The sequence below is a fragment of the Elgaria multicarinata genome, chromosome 10 (genome assembly GCF_023053635.1).
Source record: "Elgaria multicarinata webbii isolate HBS135686 ecotype San Diego chromosome 10, rElgMul1.1.pri, whole genome shotgun sequence".
Classification (NCBI taxonomy): Eukaryota; Metazoa; Chordata; class Lepidosauria; order Squamata; family Anguidae; genus Elgaria; species Elgaria multicarinata.
The window spans coordinates 69,182,881-69,200,969 of NC_086180.1; the positions used below are offsets into that span (position 1 = coordinate 69,182,881).

Genomic DNA, 18,089 nt, shown 5'->3' on the forward strand with positions numbered 1-18,089 from the left:
TCAGGGGTTTTCCTGTTATGCCTGAAGGCATACCTAGCTTTCCACAACTTCTAGGTCCACCTCTTATTCCTTTGGTATGACAATAATAATGCCTAAGGACAAGTAACTGGCCCAACAAGCCCTTACTTGCTATCCCATGCCCTTGTGTAAGCATTTCAAGAGTCACTCTTGGTAGCATCACCACAAGGACTGTAAGATCAGCCTCACACTTACAAAAACTGGTCTTAATACACCTTGTTTGTGAATACGACATCAAGCTTCAGCTCCTCGACTGAGGCCGGCATCTCCTAGAGAATTGTCTAACTTTGTACTTTTGAGGCCTGCATCTCCTAGAGAACTGCCTAGCGTTGCAACTTTGAGTCCTCCTCCCTACTTGCACTTATTCTGGGAAAGGTTATGTAGCAGTCACTTACTCCCCACATGTACTGCCAGCAACAGACAGAGAGAGCGAGAGAGCTCCAGCCCAGCAATCTTCAGGGTTGTTCTCAGTGGCCACTACTACTCATCAGGAAGTGATTCTTCCAACAGAGCAGAGATTCATTTTTCTGCTTAGTGGGGGGTGGGGGGTAGCGATATCTTCCAGTCCTTTATGGCTTGAGCTCAGCTAAAAATAACCACCATATTGTCTGACTCTTCCTGAAGCACGTAGGCTCTCCCTTGGACTCCCGTCACAATATTCGCACTGAACTCTCAGTAGGTGAGAATGGCACAATATCAGTCCTTCCCCAAGCTTCCCCTCTGTCAGTTGCTTAGGAATATACCCCCCCCCCAACAGCATTTAAGAAGGATTTCAGGGAAAGGATAAATTTACATTTATAATCAATTCAAAAAAAGGTTGTGTATTGTAAAATTATTTTTCAATGAAGAGTGGGAGAGTCTGAACACAGAGAAGACCAAATTTCTCCACTTGAAGTCTCTGTGGAAGACTCTATCTTACGGTGATTTATTTATATTGTGCCTTTAAATGGAGCATTCATAAATGAGATGTGAATAATTTATTCAATAGATATGATGAAATATAGAAACTGTTCTTTTTAAATTCTGAGTGTATAATGTGGGTAATGGAAGTACTGTGTGTAGCACATTTAGGTGTACACAAAATAGCTTTCATGTGGTGCAGTACGAAAGTAGGACAGTGACATAAGAAGGAATCCGCTTTGCTGAAGATCTCACACCCCCACCCCCCCGATGCCACTTTCTATTCTGAGAAGTATCAACCAGAGGAAAATGCAGAAGTTCTTTTTTGGGGTGGGTGGGTGGGTTGGGGGACGAGGAGCAACAGAGAAAGGACGTATTTCCTATTAGTAGGTTGTCTTGGCCTCTATTAGAATTATCAGGGCCTGTCTATCTCCCTCCAATGCCTTACAGTAGAGCAGACGCTCCCACAGTGACCATATAAACACATACATAAGTGTATGTGATGTGTGCAGAAATATGTAATATCTTCTCTCTCTCTCTCTCTCTCTCTCTCTCTCTCTCTCTCTCTCTCTCTCTCTCTCTTTATTTAGTCTGTCCTCTGCATTCACATTACGTGCGGTTCTGAGGCTGGGGTATACTTTTGTACCCAAAGACCTCACTTAAGAACCTAAGAAGAGCCATGCTGAATTAGCTGGCTGGCCAAATGGTAAGGAAGAGGCAGCAGCCACCGCCGTTGCTAATGCCACCACTGCTATAGTTTTCCAGAAGGCAACATGTTGTCTTGGTTCAGCATTGTTTACATGGAAGGGAAGGAAAGAGAGCGAATAAGGGGAGTTACATTGTTAGTTTCTACTTAGCTCCCCATACCTGCTATTGCTTTTGTGTTCTTGCAGGAAGGAATAAGGAATGCTTGGAGAGGTACAAGTAAGGGCTAGTGAAGTTTAAGTTCACATAGCCAGGACTAAGATGAATGTGGTTTCCCAATGAGTAGTTCAGTAAACAGTTATGACTCTGTGAACATCATCGGTGCTATGCTATTGCAGGTGCTGCCATTGCTTCAGTGTTCACAAGCCAATCTGGTACTTACTTACTAGTGCACTTGGAAAATCCTAGAGATTATAGTTTTGCAAGGGCAGTAATATCCCATTTCACAATTTTTAAAGGATGAACTTTTATGATGGAAACTCTAAGTCTCAACTTAAGCCATCCTCATAATCAGAGTATAAATGGAACTCTTTTGTGTTGCTGTTTAAAATGTATATTCAGCACAAGTAACAAATCAACATTTGACATTATTCTCCATGTTTGGTACTTGTTAGCTCCTAGAGGTGGACTTTGCTATTCTATTCTATTCCTTTGCTGATCACTCTTAAATAATAATAATAATATTTCTTACACACCTCTCCATTTTGATCGAGGTGGGGAACAACAGTAAGTATAAAATACATAAAATACTGAAGATAAAATACTTAAAGATTCTGAGCTGATGAAATTACTCTTTTAGTGGTCAATAAATGTAGGTGCCTAATCAAATTACTATCAGAAAGAAGAATCTGCTAAAACACTTATAAAATAACTTGTGTGTTGGCTCTTCTAAGTTAATGTCTTGATTCCTTTCATCCTATATGATGGTCTCAGCCACCTCAAACATGCGATGTTTCATTCAATGGATTGTCCTAAAGGCATATTCATGACCTGTGATAGTAGGAGCTAATGAAGATCTTTGTATTGCTTTCCCCCTTTCCTTTCCATCAAGTTTCCTGTTTTGATTTAATTTATCTATATAGCTTGAGGGTACTGAAGTCCCAGCATTGCTCCTGAACCCCGTCAGCTATTCATTAGTATGTTCAATATGATGATTAATCACTTCATTGCTTGTATGGGTATTCTTTGGTTTCACTTCACAAAATGTGGCCATATTGCCCATGTTGGTTTAGCCTAACCCATTAATGGAAACCACTTAATATCCTTCAGTGTCCATATTACTAGATATGAAAATGCACCAGTCAGGCCTTTTATGCTAAAGAATGTCACCCTGATCTAAGACTATGGGTGCACCCAAAGAGGGTTTCACAAAGAGAACTGTCTCCCCTTTGAAGAAAGTGGGAATCCTGCATATGCCCCGGAGCCCCCATCACCACCACAGTAAATCTGTTCAAGGGCAACAGCTTGGAGAACTACATAAAATGTTCCATAGATATCTTCGTAAGATGTTCAGTGGCATTTCAAATTTTAATTCATAGGCATGTTCTTGTATCTAAATCTATAGTTTCGGAAGGATTTGTACATCAACAAAATCAATATTGGATGAGAATCCAAGAACACCATAGCCATGTCTTCCTCAGAAGCGGTCACATCTATAAGTGATTCTGGTGTTTGGATTTTCAGCACAGGCTTGACTGGCAGGACAACTCCTTCATTTTATCAGCACACTGCCTGGAGCACCTCTCATATACAATGATGGGTTTGCTCCATCATTACAATTAACAAGGAAGGCCTACTTGTCTATGTATTTCCCCATTCACTTTATTGATTATTTTTTGCAGTACTTTGCAATCAGTTTTTTTTAAAAAAAATCTGCCTTAGCTTGCTGTAAATTGCTGGATGCACTGACCATGTAATGGTTAGATTGATTTGGTTCCATGTTGATTGACAATGTGCTGTACTGATTGTAACCTTTTCATTTTTATTTGAAATAACTTTTGTGATTACTGGTCTGCTTCTCCTTTTAAGTAGCCCCATTTCAACATCATTTAATGACAAAAGAATCCCCTGTCTTTGGATCTAGCACTGTGTACGTGTGTGTGCGTGTGTGTGTGTGTGCGTGTGTGTGTGTGCGTGCGTGCGCGCATCCTTAGATTCTGTCCTCACAGATCACTCTTGATAGATGATGATGATGATTTCTGAGACACCATTCTCAAAAAAGACTCAAAGTGACTTACAACAAAATTAGAACATACAAAATTTAAAATGGCTAAAAACAATTATCCATTAAAATACCACCAGCCCATAAAACAGCTAAAACATCAATGACAACCATAAACAATACAGGAATGCTTTAAACTGGATCCCGGCAGATAGCAGGGGGTTGGACTCTTCCAATTCTATGATTGTATGATACATTATGCCATAAAGCACCTGGGAATAGAGGAAAGCCTTAACACGGTGCCAAAAAGTTGACAAAAATTTGCTGCAATTGGAAGAAATGTTGTGAGGGGAAAAGCTGCCTAGCACCCCAACAATAGATAGCTTTGTTTACAACCAACAGGTACCACATGCAGGGAAACCTCATTTTCCCAGGGATTTGCGAAACATGTTGGCTTTGGGAACACAGGAGGCACAGCCAAATTTGGAAAACCTGACCCAAGCTCTTGCTCTGCACAAAACAGAGTTAAGGCAACAGAATCAGGCTTTCCAAACAAGGCCCTCCAATCAGATTCACTGTAGCAGCAGCTGGGGCCAACTATATAAACAGACCAATGTAAGACCAATTTTTAAAAAAGGAATCTAGGGGGGATCCGGGAAATTACAGGCTGATTAGTTTAACGTCCATTCAGGTAAATTGATTGAAAGTGTTATTAAAGACCAAATTAATAAGCATATTGAAGGACAAGTCCTTCTGAAAAGAATCAACATGGGTTCGGCAAAGGTAAGTCATGTCTCACTAGAGTTCTTTGAGAATGACAATAACCATGCAGACAGCAATGATGCGGTGGACATTATTTACTTGGACTTCCAAAAGGCTTTTGATAAAGACCCTTATGAAAGACTCCTGAGCAGTGATGGAATCAAGCGAGAGGTCCTCTTATGGATCAGTAACTGGTTAAAGAACAGAAAGCAGAGAGTTGGAATGGTAAATTCTCCCAATGGGGGGAAGTAAATAGTGGAGTCCCACAGGGATCTATATTGGGAACAACTCTTTTCAACTTGATAATAAATGATCTGGAATAAGGAGTGAGCAGTGAGGTGGCCAAGTTTGCTGATGGCACCAAATTATTTAAGGTGGGGATTGCGAGGAGCTCCAAAAGGATCTGTCCAAGCTGGGAGAGTGGGTTTTCAAATGGCAGATACGGTTCAATGTAAGCAAGTGTAAAGTGATGGATGTTGGGACAAAAAATCCCAATGCTCAAGTATAACCTGATGGGATCTGAGCTGGTGGTTTGCAACCAAGAAAGAGAACTTGGGATTGTGGTGGACAGCTGGATGAAAATGTCAACCCAGTCTGTGACCGCTGTAAAGAAGGCAAACTCCATGTTAGGCATTTTTAGAAAAGGAATTGAGACTAAAATTGCCAGTATCATACTGCCTTTATACGACTCTGTGATGTGACCACACTTAGAATACTGTGTTTAGATCTGGTTACTACACCTAAAAAAATATATTGTAGAGCTGGAAAAGGGCAACTAAAATGATCAGGGGACTGGATCATCTTCCCTAGGAAGGAAGGTTACAACAGCTGGGATTGTTTAGCTTGGAAAAAGGGAGGGTAAGGGGAGACCTGGTAGAGGTGTACAAAATTATGCATGGGGTGGAGAATGTGGATAGGGAGACATTTTTCTCCCTCTCCCATAATACTAGAACCCAGGGTTATCGATGAAGCTGATTGGTGGGAGATTCAGGACAGATAAAAGGAAGTACTTCTTCACACAATGCATAGTTAAACTCTGGAATTCACTACCACAAGATGTACTGATGGCCACCAATTTGGATGGCTTTAAAAGGGGACTGCAGAAATTCCTGGAGGAGAAGGGTATCAATGGCTACTAGTCCTGATGGCTATGTGCTACCTCCTGTATCAGAGGAAGTAAGCCTGTATACACCAGCTGCTGGGGAATCTGGGTGGGAGAGTGCTGTTGCACCGTGTCCTGCTTGTGGGTCTCTGGTCGACAGTTGGTTGGTCACTGTGGAAACTGAGTGCTGGAATAGATAGACCCTTGGTGTGATCCAGCATGGCTATTCTTGTGTTTTAGGTTCTTAAAGTTGTGTTGATGCTGCCTGTGCTACTGTAGGGTGACCCTATGAAAAGGAGGACAGGGCTCCTGTATCTTTAACAGTTGTATTGAAAAGGGAATTTCAGCAGGTGTCTTTGGTATGCATGCAGCGCCTGGTGAAATTCCCTCTTCATCATAACAGTTAAAGCTGCAGGAGCTATACTAGAGTGACCAGTTTTAAAAGAGGGCAGGGCACCTGCAGCTTTAACTGTTGTGACGAAGAGGAAATTTCACCAGGTTCTCCATATATACAAATGACACCTGCTGAAATTCTTTTTTCAATACAATTGTTAAAGATACAGGAGCCCTGTCCTCCTTTTCATATGGTCACCCTAGCTACTGTGACTTGTGTTTCCAAGAGTTTTAATTATCAGGATTTTGAAAGGTACTGTGGGAGGTATACACTTCAAGCCAAATGCATTCCTCACTTCAGAATGAAATCTAAATGCATAGAAAATGAAATAAAGAATAGACAACTTTCTCATATTTCTTTATACAATGTGCTGTGGATCTGGTTTCATTGTTGTCCTCCCCCCCTCCGGTAACAATAGAAATCTATGGGTAATTACACATCCATACAAAGGGGTAAAACAACACAGCACTTAGCTCTATATTAAATAAAACATTCTATCATGAATTTGGTACATAAGAACAGGTTTTATGACACATGAACCCCAAATCCTTGTTGCTTCATGGCGTATACCAAAACATAAATCCCTCCCAATGCTCTTCTTGTGCATGGAAACTTCTTTTTTCACTCCTACAGAGAATGCAGTCTTTATATGTAAAGACGTGTATGTATATCTGTGACAGCAAAGTGTTCCAAGCAATTGCACTGGAGAAGAAGTGTGTAGCTGTTTTCATAGTCTAAATTCTCCTCTAACAAGCTGCTATTAATTTGTAGCAGAGTATTCCCTCTCCCATCAGGGCAAATAGGTTGTGGATGGAGATTTAGAACATTTCTACACAAGGCTTTTATTGCATGTTTGTGATTGGTCAGTCATGGAAGTTTGTATGGCCTTTACATGAGGTCCTTAACCTCCAGGGCATTTCCTGCACATTTTGACCTTTATCTTGCCTTTAAAAATATTGGAGATAATGCGGCGAGGAGCATTAATCTGATACATTGGCTGTGTGTAATGGCAGAGTTACACTATATGGCAGCTCCATCTAGAGGCTGTACAATGAAACATAGAGCTTGCAGACAAATGAATCAAAGCACATGTCTGCCTGTGTAAAGAAGCCGATCTTAATCCTGCAAAGAATCTGGAAGCAAAACCCCTGGTAAGTTTGGGATAAAAAGCCTGGTGTGATGGCAGCCTTAGACTGGAGGACAGGGATCAGCATCCCCTTTGCCAGTGTTGCTCGTTCTTCTGTCTGACTTATTCCTGCCTCCCCCACATTTGCTTTTAAGTAAAAATCAAAATTGTGGCAGATCTGATTATTGAGCTCCAGTGTGACAGGTAATTAGAGCAGCATCTTTCAAAATAACATTAATATTTTATACTTGTATACTCAAAACACAACTAGTAATTTATCTTTCAATGAAATATCTACAAAAGTACTTTTTTTTTAATGATTTCACTCACATGCTACTGGGGGAAAACTTGTCTCTTTTAATAAGGTGATCACTAGGGGTGTGCACGGACCCCCCGCTCCGCCCTGCGGGCCGATCCGAAAATTTTGGATTGGCCCGCTCCACGCCGCTCCGCCCATACTCTGCTCCTCTTCGCCGCGGAGCTCTGGCTCCGAATCGGAGCTCTGCAGTGGAGGGGAGTGGCGCCAGGTAAGGCCGGGAGAGGAGGGCGGGGGGGGGGGTTACCGGGCCCTGCCGCCGTCACCACCCGTGCGGTGATGGCGGCAGAGCCCGGTAAGGGACCAAGGGGGAGGGGGGCCTTACCTGCCTCCGTCCGCGGTCCGTCGGCTTCTTCAATTGAGCCCGCAGTTCAATTGAAGAAGCCGATGGACCGCGGACGGAGGCAGGTAAGGGAGAGGAGGGCGGGGGGTTACCGGGCCCTGCCGCCGTCGCCGCCCATGCGGCGACAGCAGCAGAGCCCGGTAAGGGACCAAGGGGGTGGGGGGCCTTACCTGCCTCTGTCCGCGGTCCGTCGGCTTCTTCAATGGAGCCCGCGGTTCAACCAGGAAGTCTGGGCCGTGCGGCCCAGACTTCCTGGTTGAACTGCGGGCTCAATTGAAGAAGCCGACGGACCGCGGACGGAGGCAGGTAAGGGAGAGGAGGGGGGATTTTACCGGGCCCTGCCGCTGTCGCCGCATGGGCGACAGCGACAGCGGCAGGGCCCGGTAAACCCCACTTAACTTTCCGGCGGAGCTCCGGATCGAGGCGAAGGATCCGCCTTCACTTCCATCCTCTTCGCCATGCTCTGCCGGCCCCCCAATCCTCTTCACCTCCACCTTAAGGGCAGGCGAAGCCCCCCACTCCGCTTCTAATTCGCCGGTCCGATTAGAAGCGGAGCACATCCCTAGTGATCACCATACAGAATCAGGTGCTGAATTTCAGATGTGTATGTGAAAGAAATTCTTATGTTATGCTTCTATGCGCACCTACTTGGGAGCAAATCCTAATGAATATAGTGGAACTTATGTCCAAGTCATCACTGGCTATTAGAGTATATGTTCCTTGAGTCAGTGTTGCTATATTCTGATATCCTATATACATGAAGTGCTGTAGAAATGAGTATTGGTAATAGGCACAGTCCAATGGGAAGTTCTCCTGTACAAGCCCCACTGAAATGAATGAGAGCCGTGGGATCCTATGCTCTTGTCCTGTTCTTGTCTGTTTAAAGAGCTTTTCTGGAGTGTTCCTCAGTGACTTGTGCCCATGAACAAGAGCAAATGGCCACTACTGTCCTTCTTTTTGCTCAGCTGCCATAATTCTACAAAGTTGCTGGAGGGCTGTACTGTATCAAGTGTTCTTTTTTGCTAATAGCAGAAAACTCACTTCCAAAGAGTACAGCCCAGCTTTCTCTCCAGTGGGGGCAAAGATATCTTTAGGTATTGGTTTAATAGTATCATAGTATTAAAAGGGCATGCAGAGGACACACTGCACTGTATGTAGCATGCAACCTTTCCAGAGATTGGAGAGTTATTTAAAGAGACGTTAACTGAATAGTCTCTTAGGGCAGAATCCTATGCATGTATATACAGAAAACATCCCACAACTACCAGCATTCCTCAGCCAACATGGCTAGCTGGGGAATACATCTTTAAAGGATTGTGGCTTCAAATGAAGAAAGATTTACTTATGTGTTGCGTGGAGCTAGGTTTGTATTATTGCGAGTGGAGAAGGAAGCATGGAATAAAGACACAGACACCAGAGCTTGGGATAAACTAGGGCCTCTTTATTTACCCCTCCCTGGATCTGCATGTGAAAGTGCGGGAATCTATTAGACCCTTTCTTCAGGCACCTAGCCTGCCAATCAGGGCGAGCCACTCCATTGAACACAGCGGTCGGGTAAACCCGGCCCCATATTCAAGCTACATGTCAGTGTATGGGGTGGGTGGGGGGAACAGCCTACGTCATCCCCACTCAGTGCTGCAGAGCTCCAAGTAGATGAGACAGGAGGGTCCCCAAAGGCAAACCATATCCTGACGAGAGAGCTGCACAGCCCCTGAGGAGCAGGACCTCCGGATATGCCAATCACCTTGTTGTTACTGGATTAATGTTGTGCTGGTCTCGGACTGTAATAAAGTGATTGATTATGCCAATCAGCAAAAGGTGACAGAGGGATCACCGTCCCTATTGTAATATCGTGCAAATTCCCGCACACCTGCACAGGAGGGTGCCTGAGCTTCAGCAGGGCAGGCCTTTATAGGTTTTGCCCCACCCACACCTTACGCTGCCCACATCCCATTGCACGTGCAGCATCCTTCTTCCTCCCCAGTTCCGGCTGGGTGGGAAGTGGGCTTATGTGCATCCCACTTCTCTGAGCCCCTGAAATTTCAGGGGCTCAGCTTTCCCAGCTTTGGTTCCCTTTGGAAGGAGTTTTCTGGATGCTTATTGGCATTTTGTAATATTTTGTTTATTTACATGTAGACAGGTTGATCATAGGTTGAAGTACAGCCTATGCACTTCATAGCCAGAAGTACATAGATAGCCAAACTCCACGGCTCCTACATCAGATCTCTGGACTCCTATGCATGTTTAGAGAGAGAGAAAATCCTACAACTACCAGCATGCCCCAGCCAGGCTTGGGCATGGTGGGAGTTGTAGGACTTTTTCATCTGTAAACATGCACAGGATTGAAACCTAAGAGTATTTGTTAATAATTGCTCTGAGTCTATAGTTTCCTGAGAGCTTACTCTGGTAAATTTAATGTGCAGCCTGAAAGCTGGAACATTTTTACTCCAAGCCAGGATATAAGCTTCTGCCAGAAACACGGAAAACTATTCACTGTGTTCCTCTTTAATGCAATTCTTTGATTAAAGCCTGCCAAGCTTTAACATCTCCATCTCTCTCCATCTCTCTCTCTCTCTTGTGTGTGTTTCCTTTCATAAGGAAGGATCCCTGAAGGCTGTGAGTTGGGCAGTCTTAGAACTCATGAACATGTGCCATTTTTTTCTGACAGTGGTATCTTAAAAATCTTTACAGCACCTTCATGATTTTGTTTGTTAAATCAATTAAAAGTGGCAGTCATTTCTGGTTAGTACATTTCAGTCGCAACTAAGCAGTCCATTTCTGTTTCAGTATTGCGATGGTTTTAAAACACTGTGATTTTCTTTGGTAATTGCACACACAGAGGAACATGGAATCAATGGAGGCACAGCAGTGGATAAGGGAAGAGCAGCAGGTGGCTGGTGCTATGCATACTGAATAGAGAATGCCATCTGCTTGTGAAAAAAAGTGTGACTGTGGGGCTGTCTTGCGGAAAGCAAAGACCAGTGTAAAACAAAAGGGGGAAAGAACCGTTTTGCAAATAGAAGTCATAACATGGACAGTAGCCATTCATAGCTTTCTCCTCTATTACATGTTAAATTACTCTAAATACGCTAAACTGGAATCCAGAGCTGAGGTCAAATGTATAACTTCTTTATTTAGCACAGTCAACCACAAACTACAACACCTTTCTTGCAAGCTTACAATGTAATACACACAACACAAAATGAGAAAGGATAGGTAGGGACAGAAAAACAAATTCAGGTACTAATTCTTCATACATGCTACATTTTATTGGTGGGCAATGATGCCTTTGGAGTGATAATAATGTGTAAGTCTTAGGTGCTGTTGCTGCTGCAATGGCTATTCCACCTAGAGTTGCCTGAGAAATCTGTAATGGATTAAAATGAATTTGGATTTCTATGAATTTCATCTGTAGCTTCCGCAGCGGTCTGTCCTCTTCGAGTCATGCAGCATCTGTGGACAGTTGGACTTTTTTTTTTTTACTTTTCCAAAAATCTCCACAAAATTATTCACTGGAAAATATATGGTAATACTTCTGAAGAATTCTAATGGCAGCTTATTGAAAGTCATAGTGACTGAAGAGGAGAATACTGTCCTTTGGCAACCAGGTCCTGAAACTCCTGGCTCTTGTCAGTGGCAAAGATGACTGACGAAGGTTCTGGGTAGCTAGGACACAATTATGTAAAATGTCCACTTCCCAGCCCTTAGATAGGGCTGTTGCTGCTGTTCCTGTTCTTTCCAACTGGATGGGGCTAAATAAGGCAAGAAAGAGGTGATGTTAGACCAGATGCTCTTCAAGGAGCAGTGTGTGTGTGTGTGAGAGAGAGAGAGAGAGAGAGAGAAAGAGAGAGAGAGAGAGAGAGTGACCAATAGGCCCCTGTTGGCCTTTAAGATCAGCTCCTAATCTGGACTTTAGCCTTATTGCTGTGGCTATGGCCAGGGCCACCTTATATTAATTACCGTATTTCTTTGATTCTAAGACACCATTGATTGTAAGACGCATACTAATTTCAGTACCACCAACAGGAAAAAAAGCTTTGATTCTAAGAAATAATAAACGCAGCCGCGATTCTAAGACGCACCCCGTTTTTAGAGATGTTTATATAGGAAGAAACATGTGTCTTAGAGTCGAAGAAATACAGTACATATAATATGGAAGATACTAGAACATGTGTTGATTATTATTTTATTTTACGTATTTAGTTTTGCTTACATGTACTCAGTTAATAGCACCTCCCTATCTCTGGTTCAGTTGCTATAGAAACCGTATCCTGCTTGCTTCCCCATCTAACAATATTCTAAATTCAGACCATAGTATTAGACAGTAAAATTAATTATGTACCTTATACTTAACTATAATCTAGCACATATTAAAATACTTATGGTATGCATTATGACAGAGCTTATGTGTGAATGCCTCACTGGTACAATGGATGTGCTGTGACATTTGCGATTCTTGGAACAACAGATTTCCATAAAACTGATGGGCAAAAGCTGAAGTTATCCACTTCAGCTTATAAAGGAAGTAATAGCAGACAAACCATTCTGTCCTGAGGCTTAGTACCACAGCATCCTATTGTTGGCAATTACTTACAAATACAATAAAGTCTATTGCAATATAAATCAACATAAATATATGGTCATGTCAGGACAAAATGCTGGAACTTCATGGTTGATTTTGACTTAATAGCTACTGATAGAACAGGAAAACTTTTACATGGACTTATTGGTGATTGGACTTCAACTACACAGCACCCAACTCCAGAAAAGAATGCAACCCATTAATACTCTTTAGGGAATATTGTTCCAGTATCAGGAGCTCTGCCTATTATTAGTAGAAAATGTTCTACAGACTGAGTTTGTCCATAAGTTCCTGAAGGCCGATTTGTTTGCCCAAATTAACTTGAACCAGTCCTGCCCTTGATTTCAGTGTGTCTGTGTGTGTGTGTGTTTGCACGCCCGTGTGTTTGGGGAGGGGAAAGACCCAAGGAGATTTGGAGGAGACAGCAGACAGTAACAATAATAAAGAAATTATAAAAGTAAGTTTTGTAGAAATGTTTGGGTCATCATGTTAAATCTTGAATTCTAAAATAGCTGTGTAGGATAACATAGCCCATGGTGACTTGCAAGGCCGGCTCCAGGTTTTCATGGCCCTTAGGCAGCAGGGTATCAGCAGGTCCTAGGGGTCTCCGGTTTCTTTTCAAGCCACCACTCTGCACCCTTTTCCCCCTTGGCCAATATAAGAAGCCCTTATTATTAAAGGGAAAAAATGAAACTTTTGAACTTCACTAGTTGCCTTTTTAATTTTTTTTATGAACAACATAATAGGAATAATAATAATAATAATAATAATAATAATAATAATAATAATAGTAGTAGTAGTATTTGTTACCTGCTTCTCCATCTGGATATCAAACTTTAACTTTAACCAAGATATAAAATCTGCTCCACCACTGAGAGCTACAAACTTTAAGCAAGCATTTGGTAAAATGCATTGGAATCATACTGCAAATTACTTGTAACAATTTGCAAACTGCTGGTTTCAAATGGATCCATTCAGTAAACACAGCACTAATATAATTCTTACAGAGCCACTCACCTGAGATCAGAGGAGCTGCCTTATGCTAAGTCAGACTATTGGTCCGTATTAGCAACACTGACTGGTATAGCTAGGGTGACCATATGAAAATAAGGACAGGGCTCCTGTATCTTTAACAGAAATTCCCTCTTCATCACAACAGTTAAAGCTGCAGGAGCTATACTAGAGTGACCAGATTTAAAAGAGGGCAGGGCACCTACAGCTTTACCTGTGGTGATGAAGAGGGAATTTCACCAGGTTCTCCATATATACAAATGACACCTGCTGAAATTCCCTTTTCTATGCAACTGTTAAAGATACAGGAGCCCTGTCCTCCTTTCCATATGGTCACCCTAGTGTACTACCACTGATCTACAGTCCCTTCCCTTAAGATCAAATGAGAAAAGCTGTTTCTCAGGCTCAGGGTAGACAGGTGGACTGTATGAACAGCTAGATCTCCCAGCACAACATCATAAAAATCAACAAGTGCTTTGCAAAGGGGTCTATCTAAAAGAGAAAAGTACAACAGCAACCAATTGAGACACTTCGGGGCACGTGGGTGGGTGTTATAAAAGTATGCCACTGCTTTAGTCCAGTTTCACTTTTATCTTCATGGTAGGATGCAATCCTTTACACACTTACCTCTGAACTCAATTGATCACAATGGGGCTGAAGTCTGAGCAGATATGAATAGGATTGCACTGTTATCATTGCATTGGTAGTGTTCCAAAAATAATTAGAAACCAGACAGAGAACATGGGCAAAAAGAGTTAGAGATGGGTTTTTTTGGCTACTAGTGCTGACAGCTATGTGCTACCTCCAGTAGCAGAGGCAGTAAGCCTATGTACACCAGTTGCTGGGGAACATGGGTGGGAGGTTGCTGTTGCTTGTGGGTTCCTGGTCAACACCTGTTTGGTCACTGTGTGAACAGAGTGCTGGACTAGATGGACCCTTGGTCTGATCCACCATGGCTCTTCTGATGCTCTAATGAATGGGGGGCTAGGTGCAGCCTCCATTCTCCATGCTACTACTCACTGGGCAGCTTACTCTGTAGGGTCACTCACTTAGGGGTGTTGGCACACAGCCTCTCTGCTCTCGTGCCTCCTCCTGGTGTGCAAGGCACAAGAGGTGTTTGGATGGCTAGCTGGTGTGGAGACACCTCACAGCAGACACCTCACTTGTGTTGAGCCATAGATCTGGGTGGCTCATCAGGTGCCACCTCTCCTCGTGTGGCTCCTGGCATGCAGCTCAATGATTGATGGATGGATGGCAGTGGGAGGCACATGCATGCTGCAGTTGCAACTACCTAGGCCTACATGAGCAGTTCAGCTAGCCCAGCTTTCATCCTCCTCCAATCACCATCTTAAAGTTCACCTCCTCATTTGGCCGCTCAGTAAACAGCTAGTGTTTTTGCTGTTGCCTGCCACTCCTTACGCATCTCGACAAAGAGCCTTGCTTGGGGACAACCTTTTGCCTTGGTATGCTCAAGCATAGGTGCAGTTGAAAATCCAGGGATTGAGAAAGCAAGCCACAGCAACCTCCTTTGTGGCATAGCTGCTGCAGAGAGCTCAGAGCAGAATAAGTTGAGAGAGATGCAGCCCTGACCAATCGGCACGGGACACTTCTGAGCACTAGCCCCACCTTGCCGATTTTGATGCAAGCCCTAGTGACCTGCTGCCAAGTAAGTGTTTAATAACTAAGATAATTGGAATGATGGGGCTAGATAGATACACATGATTATGCTATGACCATAATAAGTCACATATGTCCTACTTGCCCTGTTGGACTCTGTAATTTGCCAGGTCAAAAGGTGGCAACTCTAGTTAATGGCCAACCCCTGCTGCTCTGCAAATTGCTTTGAACTTCTCATGAAAGCCAGTTTGAATGTAATGCAGAATCATAATGAGAAATCAGAAGGCTAGGGGAACCCATGCTTTGGGTTTCCACATATAACACGCAATGCAGGACTTGTTAATCAATAGTAAGATCCTTAAGCCCCTGATTAATGTTTTGAGCTCATGGATGAGATCTGTAGGTTGCTCTTCAGGTGAAAGGAGTGCTGAAAGCATTTTTTATGATACTATGAACAGTCTTCCTTAAACTGATGCCGTCAAGATGTGTTGACTACAACTTCCAGCATCCTCAGCCAGCATGGTTGGCTGAAGCCAGCTGGGCGGTGCAGTCCAATACATCTACAGGACAGCAGGGTGATATGAAATCAAATTTAACTAACCCCCCCCCCCAAAATATCAAGTTTTCTTTTCCTTTAGAAAGTGCTATTTATTGGTTCTTTGTTCTTGTGGACATTAGCACTACCCATGGCAAAAAGGTTATATGGCTACTTGTATACAGGAGATTAGAAATTTGTTCTGTTTTGTCTATGGCCTAATTCTCACTGAATTGAGCCTTGACCTTCTGTAAAGATGGCTCTTCACAGACTGTGGGTGGTATCTCACATGGTTGAATACGTCTTCATACAAAAGTTCCCTGCACAGATACACTAGGCATTCTGGCAAAGCCTTCTTCCTGACACAGTAATTTTGTCTGTGTAGAAATCTTTCTTCCTTGATGGAACATTCCATCATGTGAGTCCTCATTTTCATTCTGAAGCCAAGGCATGGGTTTCCTGTCTCAGTGGGAACTAGGCTTCTATGCTTTCATAAACTGGAGGCTTGATGATTCTGTTCTGCATGCCTTTGCCTTTGTCATCTGTTTAAACATTGTTGATGGATGCAAAACATTTACATCTACATCCAGATGGGGATGATTGACACTTGAGACACACCTGTCAGAGATGCTTAGATATTGGATATCCTGTTTTAGGATAGGAACAGACTACTAGATCAATGGTGTCTCTTCCAGTTCTATGATTTAATGAATGTTCCAATAATTTGTCTAAACTTGTTTCTTACAGTTAAAAGTCAATCTTTCAGAATTATTTTGCCTACGCTAAGCCATGGGTATTCTGAATTTACACTATATTTCTTCATTTATTATAATTTTTTATAAACTATACTGTCATCCAAAAGTGGACCACAGGGCTGTGTGCATTTTTTAATAAAATAAAATAAAATATACAGTACAATAATAAAACAACACGAATCTTTAAACAACAATACAATGAAATTGAGAGCCATGAAATTATTCAACCAGCTAAGTATACAATAATTTAAAATGCCTGGGCAAATAAAAAGGGTTTAACCCGGCAGCAGGAAGAATATACGGATGGTGCCAGGTGTAACTTCATTCGGAGGCCGTTCCAAAGTTGGGACACCACAGAAAAAGCCCTCTGTTTAGCCTCCTATAATGATCATAATGCAAGGGCAGGTTCGTCTGGGAGGGGACATTTATAGCATTTACAGTTAACCTTGAATTGTGCTCAGTAGCAATTAGGCAGCCAGGATAATTCTTTCAGAATTGATGTAATGTGGCTCCAACTAGAGAAATCAGTCAGAATTCTAGCAGCCTAATTGTGTAATAGTTGAAGCTTCTGAACTGTTTTCAAGGGTTGTCCCACATATAATGCCTGGAGATTATTAAAACATGGATCACCATAATTTGAGACTACAGGATGCTGCTGGAAGACTCTTTTGATAATTCCCTACCTAATATCTTACCTCTTATTAGACCAATATGTTCCATTTCAGATAAATGAATATAATTGAGACAGGACAGCATATTGAAAGGGAAAGCTCCTTTATGTGTTAATGACAGTTCTCTTGCAGATAAAATTACATTCACTAGGATATCTTTGGATAAATTTCATGAGTGAAGGTCACCCAAGAGGTTAGATGTGGTATAAAGATTTACCTTAATCTCACTTTTCTATATATTGAATTTACACCTCCTACAAATGTGTTGCATATTATATTCTGAGTTGACTTTAATGGTTATCTACCTTTTAGGGGATATAATTCAATCAAATTAATAGAAGAATTGGAAGAGTGATTCCAATGTTGCAAGAAACGTTGTTTATAATCTAAAAATAACTTTTAGGGACTCCAGAGAAATGCCAATTGCTGAATTATATTTTACAAATCCTATTCTTTTTATTCAAGAGAAAGTTAGCAGTTGTATTTATTTAGTGCTGCCTTTATATGCAGCCAAAAATACTTTGAAAAGGGGATTATACAATGGTAGGTTGATTTCCAGTTTTGGCAAGTAAAAGTCATTCATAAAATAAGTTCAGACAGAAGAGATTGTTGTTGGAAAGGCACAGTTTTTTCTTTCTCTTACTCATTCATTATTTCTGAGTGTAATGTCCATCCCTTCCTCATTAGTGTTAGCATTATTATTATTATTATTATTATTGTGCATTTCATAATATTTTAGATGTTTAAAATACAATGTATAATACATAGTAGATTTGTTCATATAGAAAATTTAGAATAGAATTGTTGAACCATGCATATTGTGGAACTGTGTTTAGAATGTTTGTATGTTTAATATAATGTTATATTATGTTTATTATAGTGTAGTTTTTGAGTTTATTTTTATGAATTGTTGTGAACTGCTCAGAGAGCCTCGATTATTGGGTGGTATAGAAATAAATAAACACTAGAATAATTATTTTAATAGGTTTTTATCAAGCATTGTGGGTTATAAATATCACAGGATAGACAATTAGGGATAATTGAGGGCTAATTCACACAACCATCAAGCAGGTGGAAAAACACTTGAAAAG

The 18,089-nt window shown here is 41.9% G+C and overlaps 1 protein-coding gene across 3 annotated transcripts in view; it reads left to right on the forward strand.

Annotated features, from left to right (window-relative positions):
• GPM6A (glycoprotein M6A) overlaps nucleotides 1-18,089 on the forward strand; it is a 236,106-nt gene that overhangs the window by 128,406 nt on the left and 89,611 nt on the right. The window lies entirely within an intron of this gene.